This window comes from Equus przewalskii, chromosome X, assembly GCF_037783145.1.
Source record: "Equus przewalskii isolate Varuska chromosome X, EquPr2, whole genome shotgun sequence".
NCBI classification, from domain to species: Eukaryota; Metazoa; Chordata; class Mammalia; order Perissodactyla; family Equidae; genus Equus; species Equus przewalskii.
This window is the reverse complement of record NC_091863.1, coordinates 91,020,659-91,036,138: the sequence shown is the minus strand read 5'-3', so window position 1 is coordinate 91,036,138 and position 15,480 is coordinate 91,020,659. Positions and strand designations below refer to the sequence as shown.

The window sequence follows — 15,480 nt, the reverse complement described above, 5'->3', positions numbered from 1 at the left end:
TACTCGAAGCAAAAAATTGTAAAACATGGTTATTCAGGAAACTGCAAATAGTCCTGTGTGACAGAGCAGCATTTCCCAAAACATATTCTATGAGACAGTTTTACGCAGAATGTTAAGAAGTGTGTTTTAGAAATTGGTTCCATGTTCAAATAAGTTGGGAAACAACTGATTAATGTTAAATAGACGTCTTCATTACAGCGTTTTGTCAGAGCTTTTAACATACTAATATATTGTATGCTTTTCTAAGAAGGGAATATAATATGCAGCATTTCTCAAACTTATATGACCATGGAGACTTTTTTCCCCAGAACTAACGGAATCAAGGTTCTATAGAAAATTGTTTGTAGAAAAATTAGACTACAATATAATTTGCATTGTGAAGGAGGTGAGGGTGGTGAATGACGTAGCTAGAAACAGAGACTGGGGTCAGATTTTCAAGTATCTTAAATAACTTTCTAAGGATATTAGATTTGTTTTTTCCATAGGCAATAGAGAAACAGCAAATATTTTATAAAAAGGAGTTATATAATCAGACCTATAAAAAGATACATCAAGCAGCAAAATAAAGGATGGATTCAAGGGAACAGTGTCTGGAACCAAGGATACAAGTTGAGACATTACTGCAATGGGAAATAAGACGAGGGCCTAGATTAATAGTAATGACAGAAATATTTGTATTGACTTAATTGAATGGTGATTTATTTGAAAGCTAACACTATGTTAAATTTCTTACAACCCCTCCCCCAACCACAGGATCTAGCACAACGCTGAGAATGTCAGAAGTGTCTATTTTTTTAAAATGCATGTTCATTAAATATCTTCTGAGAAGTAACTGAGCGTGACAACTCTGGGCACCTGGGGAACACTGGGCAGGAAAGAAATTATTCTTTAAATCACGACTTATAAGTACAAACTTCATTTTTCAGGTGGTTATTCTCAAACTGCTGTAGGACCCAGCCCCCAAGCCAGGCCTAGTGACCTCCACCTCCTAGTATTCCCACTCCTGTATAATCTCCAACTGTATCAAGGTTCACCTGGGTGACCAACAGAACATAGCAGAAATGATGGTTATGTCACTCCTGAAATTAGGTTTTAAAATCTATCTTGGTCATTCATACTGTTTCTCTCTTGGACCAGTCACTTTGGAGGAAGCTGGCTGGCATAGCATGAACAGCCTGATAGAGAGGCCTACATGGCGAGGAACTGAAGCTTCGGCCAACAGCCAGGTGATTAAGCTTGGAAGTGGAATCCACACAAATGGTGAGCATAAAAAGCCTAGAGTTCCTATGCTAATATCAATAAAATACATTTTAAAACAAAATGTACTGTTAAGGGTGATAATATTATTAGCATAAAAATAAAAGAGTCAATTCAGTAGGACATAACAACCATAAGTGTGCATTCACCCAATAACAAAGCTTCAAAATGCATGAAGCGAAAATGATAAAATTAAAGGGAAAAACAGACAATTCCTCAATCATAGTTGGGGATTTTAACAGCTCTTTCTCAGAAATTGATAGAACAATCAGAAAAAAATCAGCAAAACTTAGATCTGAAAAAAAACTACCAATTATTTCAATTTATTTGATATTTATAGAACACAAACACAAATGGCAGAATATATGTTTGTTTCATGTACACATAGTACCTTTCCATACTTATTTGGTCAATTGATATTTGACAAATGTGTCAAGATCATTTCATGGAGAAAAGATAGTCTTTTCAATAAATGATGTCAGGGGCCGGCCCAGTGGCCCAGAGTTTAAGTTCGCACGTTCCACTTCAGCAGCCTGGGGTTCGCCGGTTCAGATCCCGGGTGCAGACATGGCACCACTTGGCACTCCATGCTGTGGTAGGCGTCCCACATATAAAGTAGAGGAAGATGGGCACAGATGTTAGCTCAGTGCCAGCCTTCCTCAGCAAAAAGAAGAGGATTTGCAGCAGTTAGCTCAGGGCTGATCTTCCTGAAAAAAAAATTAAAAAAAAATAAATGATGTCAGAACAACTATATAACTGTAGAGAAAAATAATGAACCTTGACTCTTATTGTACACCAAATACAAAGATTAACTCAAAATGGATAATATATCTAAATTTAAGAGCTAAACATGTTAAACTCGTAGCAGAAAACGTAGAAGGAAATTTTTGAGATATTAGGTTAGATAAAATTTCTTAAATAGGACACCGAAAACACAAAGTATAAAAGAAAAAAAATGATAAAATGGAGTCCGTCAAGATTAAGAAAGCTTTCTCTTTGAAACATAACTAAGAAAACAAAAAAATGTAAGCCACAGCCTGGGACTAAATATTTGTAAAACATATATCTGACAAGGGGCTCTTGTATCAAGAATATATAAAGAACTCTTACAATACAACAAAAAGACAACCCAATTTAAAAATAGGCAAAAGATTTCAATAGACATTTCTCCAAAGAGGATATACAGATGACCAATGAATACATAAAAAATGCTCAGCACTATTAGTCATTAGAGAAATACAAATCAAAGCTTCAGTGAGGGGCTGACCCTGTTGCCCAGTGGTTAAGTTCACATGCTTTGCTTCCCTGGCCCAGGGTTTCACTGGTTTGGATCCTTGGCGCAGACCTAGCACCACTCATCAAGCCATGCTGAGGTGGTGTCCCACATAGCAGAGCCAGAAGGACCTGCAACTAGAATATACTACTGTGTACTGGGGTGCTTTGGGAAGAATAAGAAAAAAAAATAAAGAGAAATTGGCAACAGGTGTTAACGCAGGTGCCGATCTTTTAAAAAAAAAACAAACAACGAGATACCACTATGCACCCATGAGTATGGCTATAATCAAAGGGACAAACAATATCAAGTGCTGGTGAGGATATGGAGCATTACTGGTGAGAATGTAAAATGGTGTATCCATTTTGGAAAACAGTATGGTATTTTCTCAAAAGGTTAAGCACAGAGTTACTATATGACTTAGCAATTTCACTCCTAAGTATTTACCCAAAAAAAGGGGAAAACTAAATCCGCATAAAAAATATATATGTGAATGTTCAAATAGCATTATTTGTAATGTTCTAACATAACCATAAACCAAAGTCCATTCATATATGATTAAAAAAATAAACTGTGGTATAGCCATAAATTGGAATACTATTTATCAATAAAAATGAGTGAACTATTAATACATACAACAACATGGATAAATCTCAGAAACATTATGGCAAGTCTATAGTTCTCAACCAGGAACAATTTTGCCCACCCCCCAGGGAATAATTGGCAATATCTGGAGACATTTTTGATTGTCACAACTGGGGAGTGCTACTGGCGTCTAGCAGACAGAAGTCAGGAATGCTGTTCAACATCCTAAAAAGCACAAGATAGTCCTCCACAACAAAGATCTATGCAACCCAAATGTCAATAGTGTCAAGGTTGAGAAACTCTATGCTAAATGAAAAAAGTCAAACATAAAATATTGCATACACTTATCCCTCTATCTCCACAGCTAATTGGTTCCAGGACTCCCTGCAGATACCAAAATCTTCAGATGCTCAAGCCTTTCATATAAAATGGCATAGTATTCGTACATAACCCATGCACATCCTCCCATATACTTGAAATCATCTCTACATTACTTACAATACCTAATACGATGTAAATGCTATGTAAATAGTTGTTATACTGTATTGTTTTGGGAATAATGAAAAGAAAAAAAAGTCTGTACGTGTTCAATACGGACGCAACCATCGTAGGCCTTCTGATCCTTGGTTGTAACCCATGGATATGGAGGTCCGACTATACTGTATGATTTCAGTTGTATGAAATTCTAGAAAAGGCAAAACCATAGTGACATAAAACAGATAAATGGTTGCCTGGGGCCAGGGATGGGGAGAAGGGGTCTAGTTAAAGGGACATGAGGAAACTTTTTACGTTGATGGACCATTCTATATATGGATTGTGGTAGTGTTTACACACTTGTATACAATTACCAAAATTCATCAAAATGTGCACTTAAAATTGATTATAAAAATACTGCATGCATATTAGTCACACTTTAAATGTAAAAGTATCATAATGGGGAAAAAAGCATTGAAAGACATGGTAAAGGAACTCCAAAGATGAGCTTTGTCAACCTCACCTATATGATTGAGGAGAACCGACCTCAAACTGCATTGACACTTCCAGGTCACTGAGCTGTGATTCAGTAGAACATCACACCAGTGTACCTTGGTATCTTGAAAGGAAAGAGTTAAATCAGTTTCCTACTGGGTTCTACAAGGGACAGTGAATAATAAAGAGGTTTTATACTCTTCTAGCTTTTTTTAGTTCTTCAAAGAATATTTCCATTAATAGTAAATCTTGTTCAAGATTATTCCACCAAGTGAGAAGTTCTGAGAGATTATTCCCTATGGCAGATAGAGTACTACACATAGCACTTTTTTGAATTGTTATAACGTTTACCATAGAGTTTCCTTGATAAATGAGTGAAAACTTTCCTGGAGCTCCTGAGATGAACTTATTCCTTTGAAATTCTGGGAACATTGGAGCTGTCTTTAATAACAGAGGCTTACATTTCCTCAATGGCCACAAAAGAAACATCTATTACACTTCCTTAAAAAATGCTGCTTTGACTGTGAGAAGTAAAGAAGGTAGAATTACAGTTGATGAAATCTGATCAACAGGAATTGAGTTACTTCTCCTTCTGGGGTTAAACCAGAATTTTTCTTTCATTTTGAGTCTTGCTGAGACTGGTACATAGGAATAGCCCTTTACCTCTGCCACCCTGAAAAAAGTTATTTCTCCCATATGTCTCATCAAACCCTTGGCAAAAATCATCTTAGAAGTTATAAAAATCATTACATTCAGCTATGTGTAGAAAATTTCTTATGAAGGCAGAGAAACACATAGCCAGGTTGACTCCAGAGTCCCTGGAGGCTCCAGAGTTCTGTGTGAATCCTGGCAATGCTACCACAACTATTAAGAAAAGGAAAAATAAGAAGATGCAGAAAGCTTTTTTCCAATGTTTCAAACTCTGAAAAATAAGCATCTTTAATGCTGACTTAGAAAATTACTTAGATTTATCATATTCATCCAAGTGAAAGCCTTTCAGTGCTAACAACCTATTCTTGCATATTCCTCACAGGCTTTGGGGCTGCCATATAACCACTCTGGGATGACGCCACAGCTAGGAATGCTATCAGGTAGGCCAAGATGGCCAGACTAACAACACGGAGCCGGCTTTTAGAAGTTGACTCATAATCGTATTTTAGCACTAGTTTAAGTCACACTAAACTGGTAAACTAATTATTTTTTTAAGCCAAATAAAAAAAATACTAATATCTTGGCTTTTATGTTGACTTTCTAGAAATCCACACTGATTTAACCAGTAAATTTCCAGTAAGACCTTCCCTACGTGCCAGGGCTGGGAAAAATCATACTAGGTTGAGTTGCCCCACCTTCTCCACTCCCTCCACCTCCATCTCCTGTCTTTCTCTGTCTGCTTGGTATACAAAGCATCGTTGGAGGAAGCAGTAAAAGAGCTTATAGCTAGAATATGGAAGGGGGCTTGCTATGGAATAGTAGAAAATATGAGTTTGAGGGAAGAGGATTCAGGATTATTCAAAAATAGAATACTTTCAAAATATTATTACTCAGAAACTAGGTTATATATGAATGTCTATTCTGCATCAAATTGCCTAGTTACTCTTAAAAATATCTCGCTATGGAGAAAGTATAGGGATTGCCTACATCATCATATATTATGTAGTTTCTGAGCAATAAATATTCAGTTGTTTTTGAATTACACTGTTCTGATACCTTGAGTAGCTCCAACTAGCCCAACCTTGCAATAGCAAAAGTGAATGCAGCCCTGGAATATTCTCCTTTCATGTGACTTCAATGCATTATATCTACCAGGCGTGAAAAAGGAGGAAAAGTGTTTGGAGAATCAAACAATCTTTTAGATGTCTAGATGAACCATTTTTTTGTTTGTCATCCATATCCTCTACTCACACTCTCTGCCCTTTGAATAATCACGCTCCTGAAACACCATGAACACGTTACTCTACTCCTTTGTCAACGGTCCATATCCAAGTATGAGCAACTCTCTCTCCCATTCTATTTCTTATTCATTCATATTCATTCTCTTCTTCTCTAGCTCTTTTTCCTTTGTTTCTCTTCATAATTCTCATCATCCTCTAGATCTTCTTCCCTCAGGCCCTTGCTCTCAAGTAGGCAGCATACACAGAACACATGGAGCTAATCTTAATGGGTACTTATGAGTTGATAGGCCAGGCAACCTAATGCATTTTAACACTATTCAAGAACCAGCCCCTCTTTCTATCCGAGAAATCCTTTCCTTGTCAGAATGATTCCAAAGCACAGTTTCCTTTTAGAAATTTACTTCAATTTATCCTATCCATTCTCAAATCTGCCAACAAAAATTCAGCATCCTCAAGATATTTGTGTGAGCATAGGAACATAAAGCAAACTTATCTCTAGACGCGACTGCAACACCATGAGAGATTCCAATTCTGTCTCATCAATCTACAGATGGAGTGAGCACATTCACTTTCTACATAACCCTACAGTCTACTCTTCAAACCAAAATGAGGTTGCTGCATATATGCACTCAAATTATATTTTTCCAGTGAGAAAATAATCCCCTTAATTGCACAAAAAAATGACACTCAATGAAAAGGAGAACTCAGCTACTTGGAAAGAATGTTGTAAAGCAAAAACTCAAAAACAAGAAGAAAAAGCCCATTTGGAAATGAAGTTTTGATATTGAGTCCATTAGCTGTCAATTCTCATTTATGCTCATGCCAGATCTGAGAAGCTCATAGAAGAGATACAGAAAGCTGATTTAAGTCCTTAACGTTCATACTACTGCAGGGCTTTGGGTTTTCCTTTTAATGTGAAATAATTATAGCAGTCCATTCTTAAAACTGTCTGTGCCACTTATTTTGGCACCTAATCATATACATCTCATATTGCTATTTAACTGTTCAATGTGGTTTGTTCACTTTTTGTGCTTATATATTTATGTTATACGGATAAGACTTTGTCCCCATGTAGTCCATAAATCCCTGGTGGGCCTGTTCAATAAATAATCACTGAGCTGACCTGACTTGAATTGGGGGAACAATAACATAGATAATCCCCAGCTCATCCCTATTTGGCATTTTGATATGTATTTGTATTTCCATTTCAATAAGGATTTGTCTGAGATATTAGGACTTTGCATAATGTCAGATAATGAAGTCACACTGGGAAGAGGTGATTTTGAAGAAAATGGAAAGCAACACAGTTTGTATTCCTGCTGAGGACTGAAGCAAGGCACCAAGCCCAGACTTAGGGGCTTTTGCCAATTACAGGCTGAATGACTCACATCTTCCCCAGGGAAAGGAAGAATGAATCACAAGCCTGTTTTAACAGACCTCTTCTGACCACTGAGCATGGATGGGGGATTGCGTTGGGGGGGGCGGCAAGGAGGTAGGGGAAGTGGTGCCCACATCCTGAAAGTTCTCTCCTTGTCAATTCCCCCTGAGCAGCGTGCTGAATTAGAAAAAGGGAGAGTTAAAATAAATTATGATAATATCAACAAAGGAATTGGGAAAAAAACGAGCTTGGCTTTGTTCCCTGTTCCAATCACTTAGGGGAGAATTTAAAGATTTGCTTCTGATAAGCCTTAATGCAATAACTGGGAGTTAACTCTTTCACTGATTCCACACCCATCCATCACGTGCCACACACAGACAAGCAAATCCTTCCTGAAAACCACTGCTAGATTAATCTTCTTAAGGCATTGCTTTCAGCATGTCACTCCCCTGCAAGGACATCCATTGCCTGTAGGATCAAGTCAAAACTAATCAACCTGGCATTCCAGGTCTTCTATCAATTGGCTTCACCTTACCGATTCATGCTAACCCCCCACTAATCCCCAACATGATTCCTGGCCCCACTTCTGTCAAACTGGCTGCCTTACAATCACCTACCACATTCCTGTCTCCATTCCTTCACTCATTTTTCTTTCTTATATCTAAAATGTTTTCTTTCCTTTCTCTCCACCATTCAAAACCCCAAATTTCCTTCTTTCAAAACTCTAAGTTCAAGACTCATCTTCTCCATAAGAGCTGCCCAGTCTAACCCTGTTCCTTAGTGACCATGGAAATGCCTGCAGCATGAATACGGATCTGTACCAAATGACTTCCACATATCTTAGTGTCCTCAAACATAAGACTAGCTTCCATAATTAGATTCTAAGCAAAGGACAAAGGATCTTTCTGTCATCACCAACAGCACTTAACACAGTACTTGAGATATATATGTATCTCAGTACTGATAATCAATAAGTAGAAGACTGTGGTCTTTTAAGTAAATTTAGGATTAATTTGACATGGAAATTTAGGCTTATTAAAACTTCCTTTCTCTATACAGCTATTTAGCCAATTTTAAATGCCCAAATCCCTTCACTTGCTGCATTTTTCTAAATTGAACTCATTTTCATTATGCTTCCTTTTAAAAAAGAACCTGTTCTTTATGTTCTATTTTAAAGTTCTGTTTTTTAGTACAGCACTCAGGGCATGAACAACCACCAGGCCTTAAATGTTCCAATTGAGGTATTGCAATTTAACCTTCACACATCTGTAGCTCAGTAACCTAGACTGATGAAAGAGGAAGATCTACCTCAAAAGGAGGCCTCAAGGAAAAGATTCTGTTCTTTAGAATTGAGTTTCACAGGGAGAATCACTTTCTCTCCCACCTGGATATAAGCTCTCCTTGGACCCTGGAGGATATTTCGTGACTCAAAACACATGGACTTTTTTTCTCTTATGTATTATTCTTTGCTTAGATAGGTAAAGAACAGCTGCTACAATTCCTTTTTTTAAGCAAGTATTATCTCTTCTGGGTATTTGGAATTCCGCTTAGGAGGAGTGATTATTTTACATTCTTAAAAACGAAACCCATTCATTTTCTTGTCCCTTTTAGAGTACTACAGGAAGAATTTAAAATCTGCTAGGGTAATGAGATGATATGGCAGAAACCATGATGGTATGATTTTTAAGAGCAGGAAAACTTTCTAGAAACTCTTCAGTTTAAGTCTGATCTACTTGCCCATGCCAAAATTCTACTAGCCAATGCATTGTCCTCTCTGGGCATCCTCCTATAAAAGTTAAGTGTTCCTGAGAGCAATAACAAATGAGTCATGTACACTATAGTTTATACTGGTTTATCAAATCCCTTTTTACTGATAACTAGCTGTGCATTATGGGAATAGAATTTATAATGGTGTATTCTCTCAAGTACCCACTCTGGAAATCTCAGAATCAACTTGGATTAGCTATATTAGTCTTATCTTCCACATCTCCAAATACACTCACATTATTTGCAATCATTCAAACAAACCATGTATTCTTTTAAAATCATGTGACTCTGTGCCTTTGCCCATGCTATTTCCTCTACCATAGATTCCCTTTTATACCATCATAGCTTTTTGCATGGCCCAGCTCATGTGGCACATCCTTCCAGAAACTACCTCTGCATATTTTGCCTAGTAATATGCCTCATTCATCCTTTGTCTATCAGTTCAAATTTTACCTCTTCTATGAAGCATTCTCTGACTTTTCCAGGCAGCTGTTAGGCACTCTTTTCCCATAGGCTCTCACACCTTACCTTGAATTACACCCTAGCATATCATTATTGAAAGTATCTTACTATGTGCCTGTCCTCATAAGACTGTGAGTTCCTCAATGGCATGAGCTGGACCTTATTAATCTTTGTTTCCCAGGCTATTTTTCCCCAAATATTCATTATTTGCTGAATGAATAAATCACAAGATTAGTCAAAATAGAAAATTAAACAGGATCCAAATTCACTTCTACAGGTATCAGATGCTTACTTCATCTTAAACCATAAAGACTACCTAACTACAAGCATGCACTTTATCAGGGTAAAGAAGCAGAGAAGTTAGCTGTGTGTGGAAACATCAAATTAAGAAGTTAGTATCCTGTTACACCGAAAGTGAGTTGCTAAATACATTTCTCCTCTTTGACTTTTAAAGTCATTCCAAGTCATCCTTCTTTACCTTAACTTTCAGAGTTAAACAAAAGAGCCAGATGGAAAGCAGTGATTGTAAGATCAAACTCATTCATTTACACATTGATTATTTATTAAATGTCTACCATGAACAAATTTACAATAATGAGCAAAACAGACATAGTCCCTCTCTATCCTCATGAAACTTACCATCTAGTGGGGAGAAAGGCAATAAATTAGAGATAGATAATACTAGCTTATAATAAGTTTATAAAGAATAATGCATCAGGATGAGAGGATAATAAGTAATGGTGTAAACATATAGCTATTTTGGATAGAAAGGCATTTTTGAGAAGATGATATTTGAGAAAAATCTAAAGGTAGAGAGGAAGTAACGCCACTATCAGGAGGAAGAGGGAGAGGGTCAGCAAGTGCAAAATCCCTAGCTGGAGGAGGAACTTTTGGCAACCTAGCAACAGCAAAGAAGCCAAAGAGGCTTGAATGCAGTGAGCTGGGGGTAGCCTGGTAAGAGATAAGGTCAGAGGAGTAGCAGGGATCCAGATCACATGGAATCTTGTAGGTCCTAGTAAGGTCTTTGGACTTCATTCTAGGAATGATAAAAAGTCATTTGAGAGTTTTGAGCGTGGTAATTACATGATTTAATTTACATATTTTTAAAAAGCATCTTAGTCAGTTCAGGCTGCCTTAACAAAATACCATACACTGGGTGGCTTAAACAACAGGAATTTATTTCACACAGTTCTGGAGACTGGAAATCCAAGATCGAGGCGCCAGCAGGGTCTAGTGAGAGCTATCTCCTTATATTTCAGACAGCTGCCTTCTTGCTGTATCTTCACATGGCCTTTCTTCCACGCATGTGGGTACAGAGAGAGAGGAACCAAGTTCTCTGGTGTCTCATCTTATAAGGGCACTAATCTCATTATATGGGCCCCATACTCATGATCTCATCTAAGCCTAACTACCTCCCAAAGTCTTCATCTTCAAATACCAGGGGTTAGGGCTTCAAAATAGGAATTTTAGAGGAACACAATTGATTTAACAGCAGAAAGCCTAATCTTGACGTTGTGTGGAAAATTGACTATCGGGGGACAAGTGTGGACACAGGAGAACTAGCCCGAAATCTATTGCAATAATCTATAATCTATAAGAGAGGTGACAGTGGCTTGCACATGGGTAGAAGTGTTGGTAGTGCTGAAAGGTAGTAATATTTTAGATATATTTTGAAGGTAGACCTCACAGGATTTGCTAATAGGCTGTACATGAGTTATGAGGAGAAACAGTCAAGAATGACTTCAAAGATTCTGCCCTGCACGGCTGATGAATGGTGGTTCCACATACTACAATGGGAAACACTGAAAAAAGATAGTTTGGGTGGGAGGGGGTGGAATCAGGAGCTCGATTTTGAGCATGATAGGTTTAAGCTGCCAAGTAGGCAGTGGAAAATATCAATCTGGAGCTCATGGAACAGATCTATGATGACGATATAAATTTGGGAGCCATTAGTGTGCAGATATTTAAGGCCAAGGGATGATATCACCTATGGAAAAAATGTAAATAGAGAAAAGATAGAACTAAGGAATGAGCTCTGGGGCGCTCCAACATTTTAGGGGGTGGAAGTAGAGAAGGAGAATCTAGAAAATAAGACAAATGGGACGGCTAATGAAGTAACAGAAAAAAGACCCAGAATAATGTAGTTTATTGGAAGACAAGCAAATAAAGGATATTAACTTGGAAAGAGTGATCATCTGTATCAATGCTGCTGAGAGGTCAAGTGAATGACAGCTGAAAATTGACCATTGGAGTTGAAAACATAAGCCTCACGCCCTTAATCAATAACAATTGTCAAAATGTAAATGAACTTGACGAGCAGTAGCCACCTTCAGAGAGAATTTAAATGGAGTTAGGATAAAAATGCAGGTTAGATACAAAAGAGAATTTTATCCAGACAATAGTTTATGGAACATTAAACATTAACACTGCAAGGTTGTCTCAAAAGTCTTCTTTGGAAATGTATAAAACATGATGGGTAATGATTCAGGGCTGCTGCTGGGAGAATTATTCAAAGGTAATCCTGCAGGGAGGTGTAGGCTAGATTGTCTATAGATCATTTTCAGCTTTCGGGAACCTTTACCATCCTTCATGTAAATCAATGGTTTTTACAGAGCTGCCAATTAAGACACAGATCTCTTTGTGCATGGAAATGTTCGTGAGGCTTTCATCACATTTTTCAAAAAGGGGAGGTTTATTAAAAGCAAATGAAAGATTGGACAGTGGTGTGTAGATAGGAGAGAACTAATGTAAATACTGAGAAGAATATTCCTGGTAATTGCTCATAATGAGAAGATGCCCAGTGAGAAGTGACTACTTGTGACTGTTACCAATGGTAAATGCATTTGCAATTACTTGGTTCAGGGATGATAGCAGAGTTGACAAAATTTTGCAATGAAAATCAAAAGATCTCTGTTATACTTGACTGAATGTTAGTCAAATCTTTTGTTTTGGGTCAGTATATAACACAGTTGGGGTTAGACACAGACCAGATTCCTTTATTTGTATACCAAGGATGAAAGAAATTTAAGGTCATTAAGTCACAGAATGTGCTTCTGGTTGCATGTCTTCTTACTAAGAGACAAAGCACAGGAAGAATTACTCAAATAAAATTTGTTTAAATAAATGCCTGTCATTTTCTGAAAATTCGAGTGGTATTTTTGCTGGTGAAATGAATTTCCCTTAATTTCAAATTTTCTGTACTGATCATATTTTTCACCCATCATGAGTTCTGTCCCAAAAAATGCCCTGTCACATCCATCTATTCTTTTAAAGAAAATAAAACCTTATTAAGGAGTTTTGCTTAATGTAAGGCATCCAGATTATATGTGTGTCCCTATGATATCTTAGGTTCTGGCTAGATGATTCACCAAATAAGAAATGTAAATGACTAACAGATGTTTTAAAAAGTTAAGCACTACACACCTATTACAATGGCTAAGATCCAAAAAACTGATAACGTCAAATGCTGATGAGGAAGGGGAACAACAGGATCTCTCATCCACTGCTGGGGGAATGCAAAAATGGTACAGCCACCTTGGAAGACAGCTTGGTAGTTTCTTACAGAACTAAACATAGACTTATCACGTGACCCAGAAATTTTGTTGCTTGATATTTACCCAAATGAATTGAAAACATTTCCACACAAAACCTGCACATGAATGTTTATAGCAGTTTTATTCCTGATTGCCAAATCTTGGAAACAAACAAGATGTTCTTCAATAGGTGAATGGAGAAACAAACTGTTGCACATCCACATAAAAGAATAATATTCAGCGATAAAAAGAAATGAGCTATCAAGCCAAAAAAGAGACATGGAGGAATATTGAATGTATACTTCTAAGTGAAAGAAGCCAATCTGAAAAGGCTACACACTGTATGATTCCAACTATATGACATTCTGGAAATGGCAAAACTATGGATACAGTAAAACATTCAGGGGGTTGCTGGGAGTAGCGGATGGGAGGGACGAATAGGTGGAGTACAGAGGATTTTTAGGGCAGTGAAAATACTCTGTATAATACTATAATTGTGGATACATGTCATTATAAATTTGTTAAAACTCACAGAATGTAGAACACAGTGAACCCTAATGTAAACTATGGATTTTGGTTAACAATAATATATCCACATTGATTCATCATTGTAACAAATATACCACACTAATGCAAGATGCTAATAATAGGAGGAACTATGAAGTGGGAGATGTGAGGGCGTTCATGGAAACTCTGTACTATCTACTCAATTTTTCTGTAAACCTAAAACTAAAAAAATAAAGTATATTAATTTTAAAAACCCACAAACTTCCGAAACTGACTCAGCAAGACAAACAATATAAATAGACCTATAACAAATAAAGACATAAAATTATTAATTAAAAAACCTTTCTGGGGCCAGCTCCTTGGCTGAGGGGTTAAAATTGCATGCCTCACTTTGGTGGCCCAGGGTTTTGACAGTTTGGGTCCTGGGCAGGGACCTAGCACTGCTCATCATGCCATACTGAGGTGGCGTCCCACACAGCAGAGCCAGAAGGACCTACAACTAGAATACACAACAATGTACTGGGGGGGGTTGGGGAGAAAAAAAAAAGAAGATTGGCAACAGATGTTAACTCAGGTGTCAATCTTGAAAAAAAAATCTTCCAAAAATAGAAGAGGACACAACACTTCCCACATTATTCTATAAGGCTCTGATACCAAAACTAGACAAAGTCATGACAAGAAAATAAATTACTGATGAATATCTCTTATGAGTATAGATGCAAAAATCTTCAACAAAATATGAGCAAAGCAAATCCACCAATACATAAATGGTGTTGTATTTCTAATTCCAAATTCCAATTTTATTGCTGCAATATATGAAAGCAATTTACTATTGTATATTAACCTTTTATACTACAACCTTGCTATAATTGTTTATTAGTTTCAGAAGTTTTTTCTTAATTATTTGGGTTTCTGCACATAGAGAACCATTTCATCCTCAAACAAAAACAGTTTATTTCCTCCTTTCCAATTTGTATACTTCTTATTTCCTTTTCTTGTCTTATTGCATTAGGGAGTGTTTCCAGGACAATGTCGACTAAGAGTGGGGAGAGGTGACAACATTGCCTTGTTCCTGATATTAGCAGGAAAGCATCTAGTGTCTCACTATTAAGTATGATATTAGTTGAAGGCTTTCTGTAGATATTCTTCTCAAGTTGAGGAAAATCCCCGCTAATTCTACTTTGTTGAGGGTTTTTATATAAATGGGTATTAGATTTTGTAAATGACTTTTCTGTATTGACATTAAATGATTTTTCTTCTTTAGTCTACTGATGTGATGGATTATATTAATTGATTTTCAAATATTAAAGCAGCCCACATATCTGGAATAAATCCCACTTATTCACGGTGCACAATTTTTTATACATTGTTGGATTTCATTTCCTAATATTTTTGCACCTATATCATAAGAAATACTGGTGTATAGCTTTCCTTTCTTGTAAGAACTTTGTCTGATTTTGGTATTACTGGCATCTTAGAATGAGTTATGAAGTATCCCCTCTTTTATATTCTAGAAGATATTTCTTCTCTAATTTTTATTTCTTTTCTTCTGCGTGCTTACATTTAATTTGCTCTTATTTTACCAGTTTCCTAAGGTGGAAGTTTAGATTATTGATTTTAGATCGTTCTTTTCTAAAACATGCATTCAATGTTACAAATTTCCCTCTAAGCATTCCTTTTGTTGTGTCCCACAAATTTGAAAAATTTTATTTTAATTTTCATTTAGCTTAAAATATTTTTTTAATTTCTCTTGAGACTTTCTTGACTTATGTGTTATTTAGAAGTGCATTGTTTAACTTCCAGGCTTGGTGTTTTCTATCTTTCTGTTATTGATTTCTTATTTAATACCATGCTCTA

At 36.7% G+C, this 15,480-nt stretch overlaps 1 long non-coding RNA gene across 6 annotated transcripts in view; it reads right to left on the bottom strand.

Moving 5' to 3' along the window:
• Positions 1-537: 537 nt before the first annotated feature.
• LOC139081163 (uncharacterized) overlaps positions 538-15,480 on the bottom strand; it is a 186,189-nt gene continuing 171,246 nt past the window's right edge. For 2 of the 6 annotated variants that reach the window (XR_011536241.1, XR_011536244.1), the window contains one exon: positions 538-1,964. This is a non-coding gene — a long non-coding RNA (uncharacterized lncRNA). The remainder of the gene's footprint in view (positions 1,965-15,480) is intronic. The other 4 variants (XR_011536240.1, XR_011536242.1, XR_011536247.1 and 1 more) reach the window with 3 other exon arrangements.